The sequence below is a fragment of the Myotis nattereri genome (genome assembly GCF_964212035.1).
Source record: "Myotis nattereri genome assembly, chromosome: 8".
Taxonomy (NCBI): domain Eukaryota; kingdom Metazoa; phylum Chordata; class Mammalia; order Chiroptera; family Vespertilionidae; genus Myotis; species Myotis nattereri.
This window is the reverse complement of record NC_138083.1, coordinates 25,757,552-25,774,942: the sequence shown is the minus strand read 5'-3', so window position 1 is coordinate 25,774,942 and position 17,391 is coordinate 25,757,552. Positions and strand designations below refer to the sequence as shown.

The following is a 17,391-nucleotide window of genomic DNA, read 5'->3' as shown; positions in this document are numbered from 1 at the left end:
CTAATGTTGAAAAAATATTTTAAATTTTAGTTACTGAAGTCAAACTATGAAAATATTCTCACGAATATTCCCAAACTCTATATTTTAAATTATTTATTATATTTAAACAAACTGACTCATTTTCAGAAAATGGTAGATTAAGAAGGAACAATATATAAGAATAAAATGATCCAAAACTAAAGAGCAAGCCTCTCCTCTAATGTAGAGGTTACAAACTGAAAAGACTTCAAGGACTAAGAGGGTAACATAAACATGTAAAATGGGCCAATGACAGACAGCAGGGAGTGGTGTGGATTGTGGCAAAGTGAAACTCTATTACCTGCCTATGGTGGCAGCAGCTGCTACTTAGCCAAAGTGGATGGTTGTCATGAGGAAACGTGGTCAGTGTTGTCAAATTTTTATTTGTGTATATGATTTTTTTAAAGAGATGTCCACAATCTGGATTTTTAAGGGAAATTTCACACTCTGCATGGCAAACAGAAACATCCAGGCCACAAGACTGGAAACTCTAATTAGCACCGTCAAATGTTAGTACCTACTAAAACTCAGTGTTTTACACCTTCCAGTTTTGACAAGATATCTTGACTATATTTCATAGATAGAAGTCTCCAGTTGTTGTTACTTGATTCCTGGCTGTTAGCGGAATCTAGATGGCAAGTGTTTCTTTCAACCAGTATAGACGGCTAATATGCCGATATAGATACCCACCTCAGGAATCAAAGCTAAAGAAAACACAGTAATGTCTTTCATAGAATCTATAAATTGCCTTTAAAAAGATCCTCCCAGTTATCATCCTAGAATATTCTCTGAGAATCCTGCCAAAATTCATATGACCAAAAGCCTGAAGAGACCCTGGGTCCTACATTGGGGGACCCCTTTCTTAAACCACTTACTTTGATTCATTTCCCTCCCAAGCCTTCCCACCTTTTTGTTTTGTTTTGTTTTTCATTTTTTAGAGCATCTGTTACTATGGAAGCAAGGGTGCCAAAGACTTGAACAGAACTGAATAAAACCCCAACTTCAGGATAAAATTCAGCTGATGTTCAAGCAAGGATCACACCACCAACCAAGCACATTCATATCAGGTTTGGGACAACAGAGCACCAGGTGTAAGTTGCATCTAGTAATCAACTACATATTCTTAAAGTTTTTTTTAAGAAGCTCAGTTTATATACTCTATTTTTTGAAAACTTGCTCTGAGCTTATAGTTTGCATCATTACTTTCTCTCTTTTTAGTGTACTTAGAATAGCTACATTATACCCCTACCTAATATTTAGATTTTTTTTCTCTAGCCAGGAACAGAGAGCATTCATTTTCCCTGCCATGTCTTTCCTTGTATAATGTAGAAAATGAACATTGGTGTGCAACTTATTTTCTAAGGAAATAGGTTAGATCACTGATAGTTCCCATTCCAGAATTTTAAACTATGGCCTTTCCCCTTGACATCTGGGCTCATTTTCTTTAAATTTTTATTTATGATTAGAGAGTAAGAGAGAGACATCAATTTGTTGTTTCATTATTTATGCATTCATTGGTTGATTTTTATATTTGCCCTGAACAGGAATCAAACCCACAACCTTGGTTTTTCAAAATGATGCTCTAGCCAACTGAGCTACCTGGCTAGGGATGGGCTCATTTTTTAGCTTAGGTAACATCCATTCATCCACAAACATTCATTAAAGACCTGACATGTGTATGCATAAAGCTAGGTACTGGGAACACAAAGACCAAGATACTAAGATACCTGCTGTAGAAGAAGGGAGTCTAGTACAAGAAGGGAGTTAAATAAGAAACATCTACCAAACACCGTGATGAATGCTTTAAGAGGGATAACCCAGAACCATGAAGAATATCTTTTTTTGGGGGGAGATGGTATCTGGGTAGGAACTTTTCAATGAGAGGGTGATAATCAGATGATCAGATGTTCATTTTGGGGTTGGAATGAAGACAAAGAGAACAGGTGGTAAGTTGACACAAGGTCTAATTGAGAGATGCTAAGAGGAATGGCAGTGGGTACAGGGAAGGGCACATGTGAGAAAGTTTTAAGTTGATGAGATTTAGGGAGCTCGTGGCTGTGAGGACAAGAGAGAGTGGAGTCTACCTGGAGCAGTAAGAAAATAGGACACAATTTGGAAGTAGCTCTTATCTTAAAAACTCTCAGAAAGTGTAAAACAAACCACTACTTAACTCAGGTTATGAACAGCTGTGATTCAAATAGTATTGGAAAATTCTGTTTACTATTTGTTTCCATGTCTCTAAAATCTAGAGAAGCAACAACATTCTTCTAAAAACCATACAGATGAGGATCGCTCTACGTTCAGTTTCTGTAAGGTGCATTTTTTTTTTTATTTATCCCCCTCTTCCATCAGTGTTTATATATTTAGAGATTAAGTCATACCCACATAGTAACTGTTCTTACTTTGGGGGAAGAATCTCTCTTTTAAATAAATGAAGCATACATTTCTACTCTTCTCTTCCAGGAAGTTCTCTCCCTGGGTCAGTAAATTGCAGTGGAGCTAAATCAGGAAAGGGAGCAACTCAGTTGACAGTAAGAACAATTAGCTAGAAAGTCAGTGTTTTATGCACATCCATTTGGGTAAATCAAATGACCATGCTTAGAAGAAAGGGATCAAGTTCCACCCAGAAAATAACTAAGAGTTTCTAAAATAGTGTGTCAACCTTGAATGTGAATTTGAATTGAAAAGTGAGGCTAACAGCTTTTGAATCTGTCTATCATAGATCTTATATTTGGGACCTAATGTGTGAGTGAGCCCTTGCCCACCCCTCCTATAATGTGTTATATGAGTGATGGAACCAAAAATGTTTGCATAAAATCATCCTGACAATGGAGTAATGGAGGCCTGGGGGATGAAACAGTGTTTTAAGGAAAAACAAAGATACACTCCGTTGCCAATTTACCTTCATCACCAATGGCACAGATGGCAATGCCTTTGAAAACTGGCAGAAGCATTCCTATAACTGACATCTGTTTTAAAGAGAAAGTTAAATTTGTTTCTTATACAAGCCACCGAATATTGATTTTTGGCTTTGATCATTCAGTTAATCATAATACCGAACACAGCCAAGCAGTCAATGCATTTACTTTCCCTTTCATGAGGAAATTTGCATGAAGAGAAACGCTGAATCAGAGGATTTGAGAGTCAAGGTGGGTTGATTAATCCAGCAATTTTTAAATTATTGAAGGTTGAAAGGACTCCAAACAAAGCTTCCCTTCTCACCTACTGAATTGCCATAAGGCACAGTGTTGATGGACAATGGGATTCAGATGAGCCAGGATTTGATTGCTCTTTGTTACCCTGTTTAGCCTGCATGATATATTTCCTTGAATGACCTATTTTATAGAGCTCTATGAAGACTAATTAAGATACACAGGTCAAATAGGTGGATAAGGGCTTAACACATCTTGTTCAATATTTTAGCAATAATTTCAGTGTAGTCTACTTTTCTTATAATCTACATTGCTGTTGCACAAGCAGCTAAAGTGCGTGTGTCTGTGTGTGTGAACAACTGAGTGTTGCCTTTCTAAAATAGCTACCCACGCAGGCCTGATTCTAACATTTGAGGAGGCAAGAGCAAAAATGGAATACAAATGGAGATATATTATATATCTTAGATATTTAAATATGATAATTCAAGCTACAATTATTAAGTATGATCCATGTGCCTAACCTAACAAATATGCCTTCATAACAACCCAGAAGCCAGGTTTAAATATAGAACTCTTGAATTTCAGACATGACAAAATAAGGAAAGCCAACCTCTTGCTCCTTCTACCCTGGCCTCCAGGACTTGCGTGTGGACTACAACATCTGTAAGTCCAAACTCCCATTATCAGTCTTTCCTCAGCCCTACTTGGGCCCACGAGCCTTATACGCTTGGAAGTCCAAGGTCCTGGGTATGTGGTGCAGGACCCAGAGGGGGCGAAGGTGGCACGTGGGCTCTTAGGTACAGAAGGGTGTAGCCAGCTCAGCTCCTTATCATGCAGTGTCCACGGCAAGGCCCCCTCTTAGTAACTTAAGATTTTCTCTGTTCTGTTTTTAGTGCAACAGGAGAATAATTACCCTTTTCCCTTCCCTTTGCAAGTTTTCTCTCCTCTGGGAAAAGTTTATAAACAGTTATCAAAGCAACCCGAACCTGCGCATTAAATTACCTGGTTAGCCACAGATATTTCCTACTTAGGATGAAAACTATAGGAAGAATACACACTGGCCCATGGATGATTTTTCAGTATTATGGACCAACAGTTATTTAAAGCAAGAGCCCAGTGTTCTCGGTGGACTAAACTCAGACATTGCTATAGGACCTGCTAAATGTCAGCTAATTCTGAATAAAAAGAAATCTAACCTTGCGTGAGTGCCCCAGTTATTTCCAAACTATACCTCTTACTTGTGCTAAACAGTTCCGGCCCGCCCCCCCGCCCCTTAATTTGTTCATTGGCTCTTGCCTCACCTGAGAACGGGATCTCCCCTTCCAAAACCCTGCAACCCTGCCCATACAGGAAGAACTGAAAAGCCACCTTCCTCATGACATGCTGACCCCAGGAGCAAACAACTTCTCCTGTGTGGGGCACTATGGGGTCCCTTGTACCTCAAACCCTGTGTTATCTGTGTTCTCCATCTCAGTGGTTGCTCCCACTACAGGGGAGGGACAGATGGCTGCTACTCAGTCATGTGCACCTCCAAGTTCTGGGTAATGGCTATTTTTGTTTTTTTGTTTTCATCTGGTTGAGGTTGTTTAGCACCCATCCCACCTCGCTTGCTTCTTTTATTGTAAAAGGGGCAGTGGGCCTGCTAACCAAGGTGCCCTCCCCTTTCTGATGCCAAGTGGGCTGGGTGTGGTAAGCAAGCCCCAAAGTATAACCACCAGAGGACTGTGGCCCAGCCCTGAGCAGGCTGTTCTTGGCCATTTCTCTAGTTCCTGATATCTAGATCAGGGAACTGGCTAGGACTCAGCCGTGGGCAAACTACGGCCCGCGGGCCGGATCCGGCCCATTTGAAATGAATAAAACTAAAAAAAAAAAAAAAAGGCCGTTCCCATTTATGTAATGATGTTTACTTTGAATTTATCTTAGTTCACACAAACACTCCATCCGTGCTTTTGTTCCGGCCCTCCCGTCCAGTTTAAGAACCCATTGTGGCCCTCGAGTCAAAAAGTTTGCCCACCCCTGGTAGGTTCTGCTTAGCTTCTGAGCCTGTCTTTTGGTGATGGTTGTTATTGTTTTTGCCCCATCTCCCTCAATCCTGACAATTCTATTAGCTACCTGATAACCAACCTTCTAGTTATTCTCTTTTCTGAAAATACTAGTAGACAATTTCTTTCATTTGCATGCAAACTGAAGTTCATGCTGATATACTTGGCAGAGCCCCTGACATGAGATCATCAATGAGCGTTGGTTACGTAAATGAATAATTACAACCTGAATGTGTATCACTGCCATATTTGTAAAATAGTGGGGTTTTATCCTGTTTCATAAAACAATATGTTATCATTGACTAAATTTTGAAAAATTTGGCACGGTATAAAACAAGTAATCCATATTCCTACCACCCAGCTATTGCTTAACTTTGTTTGGGTTCCAGTTTTTATATGTCTGTGTGATATTTCCACTTCACAAAACACATTTTGAAATGCAGTCGTGCATTTGGTTATTTTCACTTAAAATTGTTGTTCCACGTCATTACATAATATTCAAAATGATCAATTTCAACATCTATGTAATAGTCTATCATTTGGAAACCTTAGAATACTTTTAACCAGCCCCCAATTTTTAGTTACATAAGTTTATTGTTTCTGTTATGCAAATTATATAAATAATACTCGATATAAAATTTGTCTGAATCTGCAAAGACTAAAATAAAAGTAAAATTAAAAGCCAGAGAAATAGCCTGACCTGAGTGGCTCAGTAGGTTGAATGTTGTCCTGTGCACTGAAAGGTTGCTGGTTTGATTCAGAACAGGGTGCACATGTGGGAGGCAACTGATCTCTCTCTCTCTCTCTCTCTCTCTCTCTCTCTCTCTCTCTCTCTCTCTCTGGATTTTTTTAAAAGCCAGATAAATAGTTGTGTCAAACAACTTGAACTTTTAAATCCTCTCACAAATATTTTCAAACTGTTTTTCATGAAAGTTGTATCATGTATGTCTCCTACCAGTACTAATGAGAATATCCTTCTCACTGCATCCTTGCCAGTACCTTACTATTTTATACACACACACACACACACACACACACACACACACTGTTTAATACGTGAAGCATAGTATCTCACTTTTGTTTTAATTTGCATTTCTGTGATTAATAATAGGAATATTTATTAAATATGTGTATGAGCCTTTTTATTTCTCCCTTTTAAATTACTTATTCAGATATTTAAACAACTCTATTAGGATGTTATTTTCTGCTTACTAATATGCAAGAGTTCAGTGTAACTATTACACTATCTGTTCTGTCATTCGTGGTGTCAGTACTTTTCTCCATGACTGTTTTCTGCTTTAAACTATATTTTTCTACATGAAAAGGTTTAAAATATCTTTAAATCTATCTTTTGCTTTGTGATTCTTTTCATTAACTTTATATTAAAAAGCCCTTCCCCGAAATGGTTAAATATCTCCTTCTACCCTTGTTTCTTGCTTGGCAGGTGAATGTTCCAATTTATTTGGAACAGTCTAGGGCAGTGGTTCTCAACCTTCCTAATGCCTCAACCCTTTAATACAGTTCATCATATTGTGGTGACTCCCAATTTCATTGTTACAAATTGAACATAATTAAAGCATAGTGATTAATCACAAAAACAACATGTAATTATATACATGTTTTCTGATGGTCTTAGGCGACCCCTGTGAAAGGGACATTCGACCCCCAAAGGGGTCGCGGCCCACGGGTTGAGAACCACTGGTTTAGGGAGTCATGTAATTAGAAGTTCTTAGTTGAATGTTTTCTACATACTTAGCCAATTTCCTTGACTCTTGTCAAATACTTTTTATTTCAAAATGCCTTTTCCATCACATTTCTTTATCCAAAAACTATCTGAGCCTATTTCCAGGCTATTCTGTTCCATTGAGCTATGTATTGATTCTTACACCAGCACTACACTGCTATGATTATAGCTTGATGATCAAATCATTTTTTTAATTTCTGGAAAGATTACTTACCCACTCCATATATATTCTTTTGCAAAATTTTCTTGACTTCCATCATAAAGTTATTTTTCCAGACAAATTTTAAAATCATTTTTTCAAGTTTTCCCAAATTCCAATTCAATAAAACTAATGAATCATAAAGAAATAACCAGTTCATTATTTTCATCTTTCTACCTAAGAATAAGGTATATTTTCATTGTTTGTTCCTTATTTTATGTGTCTGTGTAAAATTGTATAGTTTCCTAAGTCTTTATATATTTCTTATCAGTCCCCAGTGTTTTATGTACATTTACTATGTTTCCTAGGTAATTTATATTTTTGTGGATTCATGGACAGAACCATTTTCTATTGTATTTTTTAGTTAGTAAATGCTGGCATTTTGGGTAGCCATTGTTTTTTAACATGTATTACATAACCATTACCTTACTAAAATATCTTATTAGTTTCTCTAGGTTTTAACTTATTCAATTGTGTATCCATCGCTTTTAAACAAAATAAAGACACAATGTCTGATTTTTCATTACTTAGGTAAAAAGTTATACATAACCGTATGCATTAAGCAATTTTTTTTGTTTTTAAAAATCACCTCTTATGCAAAAAATAAAATGACATGAAATTGAGGACACCCTAGAAATCCCAAATGTAACCTGTGTTCCTGTGTTGAACCACATTCACTGCCCTCAGGCACTCAGTCTTGCTATTCAAAACTGCCAAAAAGAGCTCTGAATGAGAAACATTGTCACTTCTCACTTGGATTAAACAGGACAAGTCAAACAATTCAGCTGGTTACTAAGAATTTTGACACCAGGAACATGTTCTCATACAAGCAGCAATCTGTCTCTTATTTTTAAGCCCAGAGACAATAGGTAGGATGACTTTTAAAACAGAACAGGTCCCACTTAGATATATTCAGAAAGCAATTGCATGGCCTTATATATATGAGCAGATTCTCTTTTCCCCAGATAAACATGTTTTCTATTTTAAAATATCAGGATAATAGTATCTACTAATTATCAATTCATCAAATATTTGTTGTGCATCTTACTAGATTCTGTGTTGAGAAACATTGGAGGGCTATCTATAGCAATAAGTAGGGATAGGGACTGATGAGAACCTGGGATATAACAGAAGTTTAATAAATAATGTTATTGATTATTAATTATTATTACTTATTAATCTTTAAAAGGCTAAAAGTCTAGTTCACCATTGTCTTCCTAGGGCCTACCATGGCAAATATAAATGTCCAACAAAATATTTCTGTAATATTTGTTGATTATTGACTGATATATTTTTACAAAATCCTCAATTGCCAGAAAATATTTGGACTCAGTTATTAACTGCTCACTTAAAACCAATTCTTAGTAGATGCTTTTGTTAAAGCCAAGAATACTCCTCTTTTGAAGTCATAATGAGGTTCTTAATTGCTCTTCTTATACAACATAGTAAATTTAAAATTTTCTAAAATATCAGATATTTAAAATGGCCCAGAAAAAAAATGGCTATGAGGAAGAGTATTCATTCCTTCATTCATTCACCAAACATTTATTAAACATCTTCTACATGTAAGATACAAAATAAACTGCCATCACAGAGCTTACAGACATTAAATAGCCAAACAAATAAATAGAAAAATAAGTGCTATGGAAGAAAAGCAGCAGGGAGATGAGAGATTTGGGTTATGGGGAAGGGAGATCAAAGAGGCCCAAGGGATGAGTACAGCTTGAATTGCAAAGTATAGGGGGCAAGTGCCTGGGATATCCAAGAAACAGACAGCAGAACAGGAAGGCAGCAGCAAGAGGAAGAGATACCCAAGTAGGCCAAGTATCCAAGACTCTGAGGGTCTCTGGAATTTGTCCGAGGAAAGTGGATGTATTTTATGTAGGGGACTGACATGATCCTCTCTGTTAATGGATAAAGTATCGGAGGGGCCAAGCAAGGAACCAGGGGTCTTGTTAGAAAACTATACAAATAATCCAGAGGAGAGATGAGGACTTGAAGTTTGATGGTGGTGGTGGTAGGGATGGAAAGAAGAATCTATCAAGATATATTCAGAGATATGAATAGAAAGACAGAACGTTTCAGACTGTGTGATGGTTTTGGGTGTGGAAGACAAAGGGAATGGAGGTATCAAAGATGATTCTTGAGTTTCTGGCTAAAGCATCTCCATGAACAGAAGTGCCATTTACCAGGATAAGAAAGATTAGAAAGGTGTTAAAATTGGGGTATTTTTGGCCCTAGCCTGTTTGGCTCAGTGGATAGAGTGTCAGCCTGCAGACTGAAGAGTCCCAGGCTCGATTCCAGTCAAGGACATGTACCTTGGTTGCGGACACACCCCCAGTAGGGAGTGTACAGGAGGCAACTGATGGATGTTTCTCTCTCATCCATGTTTCTAACTCTCTACTCCTCTCCCCTCCTCTCTGTAAAAATTCAATAAAATATATTTTTTTAAATATTGGGGTATTTTTGTTTCTGTTGTTATTTTTGCTGTTTAATTTAGATTTCTGGTTTGTTTGCATTGTGTTGGTGGGGTAGCATAAAGTAGTCATCCAACACAGATCTTATGGATGTTGGCATACTGGGCTGAATAGTGTCCCCCCAAAATTCATGTCCAACCAGAACCTATAAATGTGATCTTATTTGAAAACGAGATCTTTGCAGATGTGATGAAGTTAAGATGAAGTCATACTGAATTAGGGTGGACCCTTAGTCCAATATGAATGGTATCTTTATAAAAAGGGGGAGCTCTGCCATGTGAAGATAAAAACACAGATTGGAGTTATGCAGGTGCAAGTCAGGGAACACCTGGGGCTATCTGAAGCTAGAAGAGGCAAGAAAGCCCCTCTCATAGGGGCTTCAGAGGGCACACAGCCTTGGCTGCACCTTGAATTATGGCAGCGGTTCTCAACCTGTGGGTCGCGACCCCTTTGGGGGTCGAACAAACCTTTCACAGGGGTTGCCTAAGACCATCGAAAAACACATATATAATTACATATTGTTTTTGTGATTAATCACTATGCTTTAATTATGTTCAATTTGTAACAATGAAAATACATCCTGCATATCAGATATTTACATTACAATTCATAACAGTAGCAAAATTACAGTTATGAAGTAGCAACGAAAATAATTTTACAGTTGGGGGTCACCACAACATGAGGGACTGTATTAAAGGGTCGCAGCATTAGGAAGGTTGAAAACCACTGAATTATGGACTTCTAGCCTCCAGAACAGTGAGAGAATACGTTTTTGTTTTAAGCCACTTCATTTTTGGTAATTTGTTATGGCAGCCCTAGGAAACTAATATAATTGGGAAGATTAAACGAGATTGTATATTTGAACCAGACTAGCATGATACAAGGTACCTAGTATAGGTTAAATAACATCCATTTCCCTTCCTCTCTTAATGGTCACCACTGTTTTCTTGGTGGTTCATATCATGAGTAACACACACACCACACGCACATACATTTAGATAAGTCTTACTTATCTAAAGTCTCCCTACGCTTCTTTTACAGATGAGGAACCCGAGGCTGGGGAAAGTTAAATAGCCTGCCCCAGATCACAAATCTAAATACGAGAGAGTCAGAGCTCAAACTCAGCTCTGCCTCATCAGCAAGATGAAACCACACCCTAGCACACCTGCCTCTCACACCTGCAGTAGTTCAGCAAACTCTGACACAGTGAAGGAGAGGCAGTGCCAAACTGTGTTTTCAATGACTGCAATTAAAACTCACTTTTATTTACAAAATGACAAACTGCAGAGACCTAGTACAGTCATTCTCTACCCATTCACACAGGAACAGAAACATTTTATTCTAATACCAATACTATCCATGAACTTGTCATCAACTTGTACTGTGTCCATCTGCTTTGCACATATGTATTCCAAGTCAAGGTATCATCAGATTGGACATTTATGAGTTTAATTTCCTTAAGGGCATTTTCCTTAAGCATTCCCCATTTCATTTTGATGATACTGACTCATTTTTGCTACCTAAGGAGACCATAAAATAGATACTGTATGTATGGCGAGAAGTGTCTCTCAACTTTGTAGTCAAAGATGGCCATCCTTTAAATTATAAAGAAAAAAAAAGCATATTCTAAATCTAAATTGATTTCCGTCTCTGGGTTATACTGCTGAATATAACAGATATACCACTATAAGGTGACAGGGCTGTTATTATGGGGTGTCAGTTTCATAGGTTCTAGTGTGGTAGGGGCTAGTGAAGAGCGTCTAGCCCTCCGGACTCAGGTGAGAGTGTCTACATGTCACCAGGCCCCAGAAGAGAAAAGGATGCGCTGAGAGGTTCTGTGAGTTACCTAAGACCCTGTGGAACTGATGTCAGGTTTCCTGACTGCCCCGAAGTGCATTCAGCCTTCTAAGCTATCAGCAACTATTAACTATGACACTTTCCTCTGGCTTTGTGTCAACTTCTCTTTTTCTTTGAATTTCTTTAATTGATATCTAATGTTGAATTCACTTGTGTCCCAGGTTTAAAGCTTCAGATATACACGCATGGGTTCAAGAAGAGCTAACACGCTTCTCCAAACTGGGCACTCCTCTCTGGACTTTTCAAGTTTACCCTCCAGGAGGCCCACAGAGAACTCAATTTTGACAAGAGTTTGGCACCGAGATCCTCTTCCATGCTCTGCCCACACGCGTGCCATGAGCAGAAGTTCTCTCTCTCTCCATTACAACCCACCACGCACACACACACTCCAACGCGAGTAACAAAGAAAAACACAGCCCCATAAAGGCTCAGCTATTGCATCGTGCAGTCCACACCTGCCAAGAGACAAAAGCCATAAGGGAATCCTGCCCTGGCAGTATGTCCAACACTCCCTGGGAGATGCAGGCACCGTGGCACCCCTGGGCGGGCATGCACGGCTGTATACACAAAGAACTGGTACTGGGCTTGCCAGCGGTCCGGGGACCAGCGCACTCCCAAGACTGGATCCGGGGTTCCCCTCCACGCCCTACCAGCCAGCAAAAAGGAACTATCCTTTATTCGACCCGTGGAGAGCCCAGTCTGGATGGTAGCGCATGGGTGTGTGTGAGAGGGGCGGGGGGCGGTCCCCGATCGCCAGCGGATCCCCAGCCCTTGACATCTCCTAGGAGATGCACAATCGCGCGCTGTCACAGATGTCCGCTTCGCATCCTCTCGCGGCAAAGCAAGATGCCCCCGGTCTCAGCCATGCACATCCCCGCAAGCGCCCCTCCCCGTGCCCAGATCCACCCGGGCAGCCCCTCAGGGCGCGCCTGCCTACCTGGCGGCTGGCTATCAGCGAAGCGGCGGTGCCTCATCCCCTTCCCCGCCGGGGCTGCTACAGGGCTGGGAGCGCCATGTTCCCGGTGTCCACGGGCGCACGCTGGGCAACTACTACGGGCTGGGGGCAAAGGGTGCGGGAGGCCGTTGGGAGGTGGGGGGGAGCAGATCCAAAGCTTTCTACTCTCCACCCCAGCCTCCCCCAGCTACTGAGCATGCCCAGCTGCCCGGCGTCGCCCCTCGGAGGACTTTCCGTGAGCTCACGCAGCTATTCCGGGTTTTCGTGGCAGCCGGCGGGAGGCAGGCGGGAGCAGCTGCGGGGGGTGGGGGTGGAGAGGTGTCGGGGGAGGGTCGGGGGAGTGTCTACTCACCGCGGAGCCGGGGCAGGAGAGAGCCTCCTTTCGCCCATCCAATCGCACCATCCTCTGCCCTCTCCGGAGAGGGCAGCTCCTGCACGCCCCCTCCCCACACGCTCTGGTTTTGCAGAAATTTTGTGCAGGACCAATGCAGGGCGAGCTTTGCTCAGAGCAGAGCTCAGAATGGGAGGGGGCGGGGCTGAGAGGCAGATGTTTCCTCTACCGTAGCGCTTCTTCCGCCCAGAACCGCGTTTCTCAAACTTCAGCGTGCCGGCGAATGAACATGCAGGTTAGATTTCAGTTGGTCCGACCTGGGGCCTGATATTCTAGCCCAACTAGCTCCCGTGTGATGTGACGCTCCTGGTCCTGCCACCACTGCTGAGAGGCAAGACTCTGGAGCCCCCCACACTGTGACCTCTCAGGAGCCATCCTTCAATCAGCCAGCCCAGAAACGCCTCTGGCATTCACAGAGGCCCCACCTGCCCACAGAAGGTGTGGCTGCTAACAAGCTCAGGTATCCCCCTTCCTTCCCCTCCCCCCGCACAGCCCGCCCCCAGGGTTGCTGTGCTCGCCCTGGGAGGAATCTCAGTAGGGCTTGGCTCTGGGCACCCAGCACAAACTGGGTACTGACGGAATTGGAGGCCTAAGGGAATATGGGTTCCTTGACCTCTCTATACTCCCTTTGCTAGGTGATTAGCAAACTATCAGTAGTTGCTAGTTGAGCCTCTACTCAAATCAAAACCAATTTGCTTTGGCTTGTTTCCCTGCCTTTCCTGATCAGGGACAAAAACTAAAACTAGACATCAAAGGGTCAATCTGTAGCACTTGGAATGGTTAAGACTGGGTTTGCCCACCTAAGAAGACTGATGCGAGCAGAGTGATTATGTCCCAAGAGTTGACAGGTCTTTCTGATGAGTGATGTTTGAGCTGAGATTTGCAATATCTTGTGATTCATCTTAAATCCCCCAGTTATTCACTCTCTTCCCAACCCCCAAAGCTCCAAAGGCTCTGGAATTGTCAAGAGTATTCACTGTGTATGTTACAAGCGAGAGAGAGAAAGAGAGACACTCACAACACCAGTCGTGAGTTTCAACCTTGGAACAGAAAATCACACCCTTGTCTGTCCTCAGATGCCAAACAGCACCCTCATGAACTAGTTATGATAGGGTGTCTGGTCCCATACCTGTATAGCAGATTAAAAATAAGAGTTTGTATCTATTGGTACTCTATTATACTCAGTAACTCTAAACTGCTTTCTAACTAATGGAAATATATATATTTTTTATAAATATATATCACTTCCCTCTTGTTTGTTTTCCATTCACTCAGTACCCTCAATGTAGTAGCTGTCATATGAAAACAGGAATCATATGATAAACAAATGATTACTTTTCTCCATCAATATTCCTACATATAAAGGAAAAATATATCCTGGTTCATTGTATGCTGTTTTCTGGTTAAAGGAATAGGAGTCTTTAAATCCATCCTTTTATTCTCTAAGCCACACAAGTAGCCCTAAAACCCACCACATCATCCTCACCTTTATTTGCATAAATATTTTCTATTTTTTACTTTCTTTTACGTGTGCTGGCACAGATGCAAAGCCAGAAAATACTTTATAGAGGTGTTGCTTATTTGGGATTGATTGGTATCAATTAAAATTTTGCTTTGGAATACTGAGCTCTAATCACTTAAAATATCTTTACTGTTATAAAGCTTGTGTTTGTGTGGTTGTTCCTACTGGTTAAATAGTATGGTTATTGTTAGTTGCCTCAAATTCACTTACGATTCAGGCAAGGTAAACATTATAAATGAGTAATAAGACTATTTCTGTAAATATTACATTACACTAAGTCATAAGGGTTTTCTTTTTATATAATGTAATTTCTTGAGAGTTTGCCAGGCAGGATGGTAACTAAGGACCAACATCTGTGTGTAGGAGATACAGGAAGCCAGAGTGGGCAGTGGTAGGAGTTCAGCTAGGATGCAGGCCAATGACAGTCTTGGCCACTGTCCCTCCAGGGAGTTCTGAAGCTACGATGACCCTTCGGAGTTGTTCTGGGATAGTTTGAGTTGTCCAGTCCTTTTTACGTTAATATCAGTCATTGTAGGAGGTGCCTTGGAAGGTTATGAACTTGAGGCAAGGCAGCTCTCTGAAGCTGAGGCAATCCCTGAAGGAGAGAACAGCCAAAGGCACTTATCCCTGCAGCTGGGGAGACTGGTCTTTCACTTAAGAGGGATCTGGGCAGTACATTACTTTGTCTACCATGCTAATACATTTATTGAATATATCACTTTTGAACACACAAAACAGGACTGGTTTGTTAGAGGGATTCAAAAACTTTACTTTTTTTTTTTAATATATTTTATTGATTTTTTACAGAGAGGAAGGGAGAGAGATAGAGAGTTAGAAACATCGATGAGAGAGAAACATCGATCAGCCATCTCCCGCACATCTCCCACTGGGGATGTGCCCGCAACCCAGGTACATGCCCTTGACTGGAATCGAACCTGGGACCCCTCAGTCCGCAGGCCGACGCTCCATCCACTGAGCCAAACCGGTTTCGGCCAAAAACTTTACTTTTAAATAAGCAATAGACTTTCTCTATGGCTCAGAGATTTAAAATGGGAAAATAACCTGTAATCAGCAATTGGGAGTTGTTGGAGGAGGTCATGGAGAGGACATGACCCCCTGTTGATCCATAAGCTGGATCTGGGTAACTGGAGACCCCTTATCCCCTACCTTGTCCTTAGAATGTACCCTCTGCCCATCGTTCCCACAGTAGGAGCCAGTTTCAAAGATGCAACCTTGAAAGAGTAAGATATTGTTGAGACCATCTGGACCCAGTTAAGGCCTCTAGATACACTTTTAAGATTCCGGAGGGTGTGTACAGAGATCGATACGTCTTGTGACCTTGTGACTGCCCAAGACAAGCCTCGTATGTAAGCTCCCTTGCTTATTAACATTGACACCAGTCAATGGATTTGTCGGCATCTTTCTTTGGTCTCTCCTTTCCCTCCTTGTACAGGGACCAATTTCAGATTTCACCCAGAAGCTCCTGAGTTTGCCTCTTTTACACAATCTCCCCTAGAAAATAGAAGAGGAGTACTTACTAACTTATTTTATGAGGCTGGTATTACCCCGATAGTAAAACTAAACAAGCACAGTAGGGGAAGAGAAAACTACAGGCAAATATGTCTTTTGAACCTAGATGCAAAAATCTTCAAAAAAGATTTACCAAACTAAATCTTACAGTGTATAAAAAGAATTATACATGATGCTCATGTGAAGTTTACCCCAGTAATATAGGGCTGGTTTAATATTTAAAAAATCACTTAGTATAATCTACCATATTAACAAACTCAGAAAGAAGAATAGGATTATATCAATTTATGCAGAAAAAAATCATGACAAATCTAATACATCTCTGATTTAAAACTCTCAGCAAGAAAATAATAGGGGGGAATTATAAAATTTGACTTAAAGGTGTACAAAAAACCCCAGCTAACATAAAACTTAATAGTGAAAGACTGAATGCTCTTCCTTTAGGATGTGGAACAAGGCTAGCATGTCTGTTTCCAATACCTTATTCAACATAGTATTAGAAATTCTAGCCAGTGCAATGAAGCAAGAAAAACAAATAAAATATATTTGATTGAAAAGGAATAAATAAAACTGTCTCTATTTGTAAATGACATTATTGTCTACATAAAAAATGCTAAAATGTCTACAAAAAATAATTCCTAAAACTAAATAATTGAGGAAGCTTGTAGAATACAAGATCTATACATTCAGAAAATAAAATGTAAAACACAATACCACTTACATTTGCTCCAAACAATATGAAATATTTAGGTATACAGTTAATGGAACATGTACATGATCTATATGTTGAAAATTATAAGATAACAACTAAATAAATCAAAGAAGACCTGAAATGGAGAGACATACTTTTCATGAATTAGAAGACTTAGTATAATAAAATAGCAATTTCCCCCAAAGTTACCTAAATGTTTACTAAAATTTCTATAAAAATTCCAGTCAAATTTATTGGAGCACTTATATGGAAAAGCATGGGCTCTAGAATAGCTAGATAATTTGGCAAAGAAGAATAAGGTAGGAAGAATTACTCTTTCCAATAGTAAGACTTCTACAGCTATAATAATCAAGAAAAAGTGCTATTTGCAGAGGAATAGGCACACAGATCAATGAAACTGAATAGAGAACCTAGAAATGGACTCATAAAATATAATCAACTGATGTTAACAAAGGTAAGAAAATAACAATTCAATGGACAAAGACTAGCTTTTTCAACAAATGGCGCTAAAAATATTGGATATATAAAAATGAACCTTCCCACAACTAACATCATACTCAATAGTGAATGACTGAGATCTTTTTCTCTAAGATCAGGAACAAGGTGAGGATCCCCACTTTTGTCACTCCTGTTCTACACAGCATTGGACGTTCTCGTGAGAATAATTAGACAAGAAAAAGAAATAAAGGTAAGCAAATTGGAGATGCAGAAATCTCTCTTTGCAGAAAATGTGATTTTGTATGTAGAAGCCCCTAAGGATTCCACATTAAAAAAAAAAAGTTAGAATAGATG

General features: G+C 40.0%; 1 protein-coding gene across 3 annotated transcripts in view; it reads right to left on the bottom strand.

Moving 5' to 3' along the window:
- Window positions 1-17,391, bottom strand: part of PAK5 (p21 (RAC1) activated kinase 5) — a 287,427-nt gene that overhangs the window by 225,714 nt on the left and 44,322 nt on the right. The window contains exon 1 of one of the 3 annotated variants that reach the window (XM_081097390.1): window positions 12,797-13,316. The exons of 1 other annotated variant lie outside the window; for it this stretch is intronic. The gene's annotated coding sequence lies outside the window, so the exon portion shown is untranslated. Of the gene's footprint in view, window positions 1-12,426; window positions 12,711-12,796; window positions 13,317-17,391 lie in introns of those variants that run through there. One more of the 3 variants, XM_081097389.1, reaches the window with a different exon arrangement.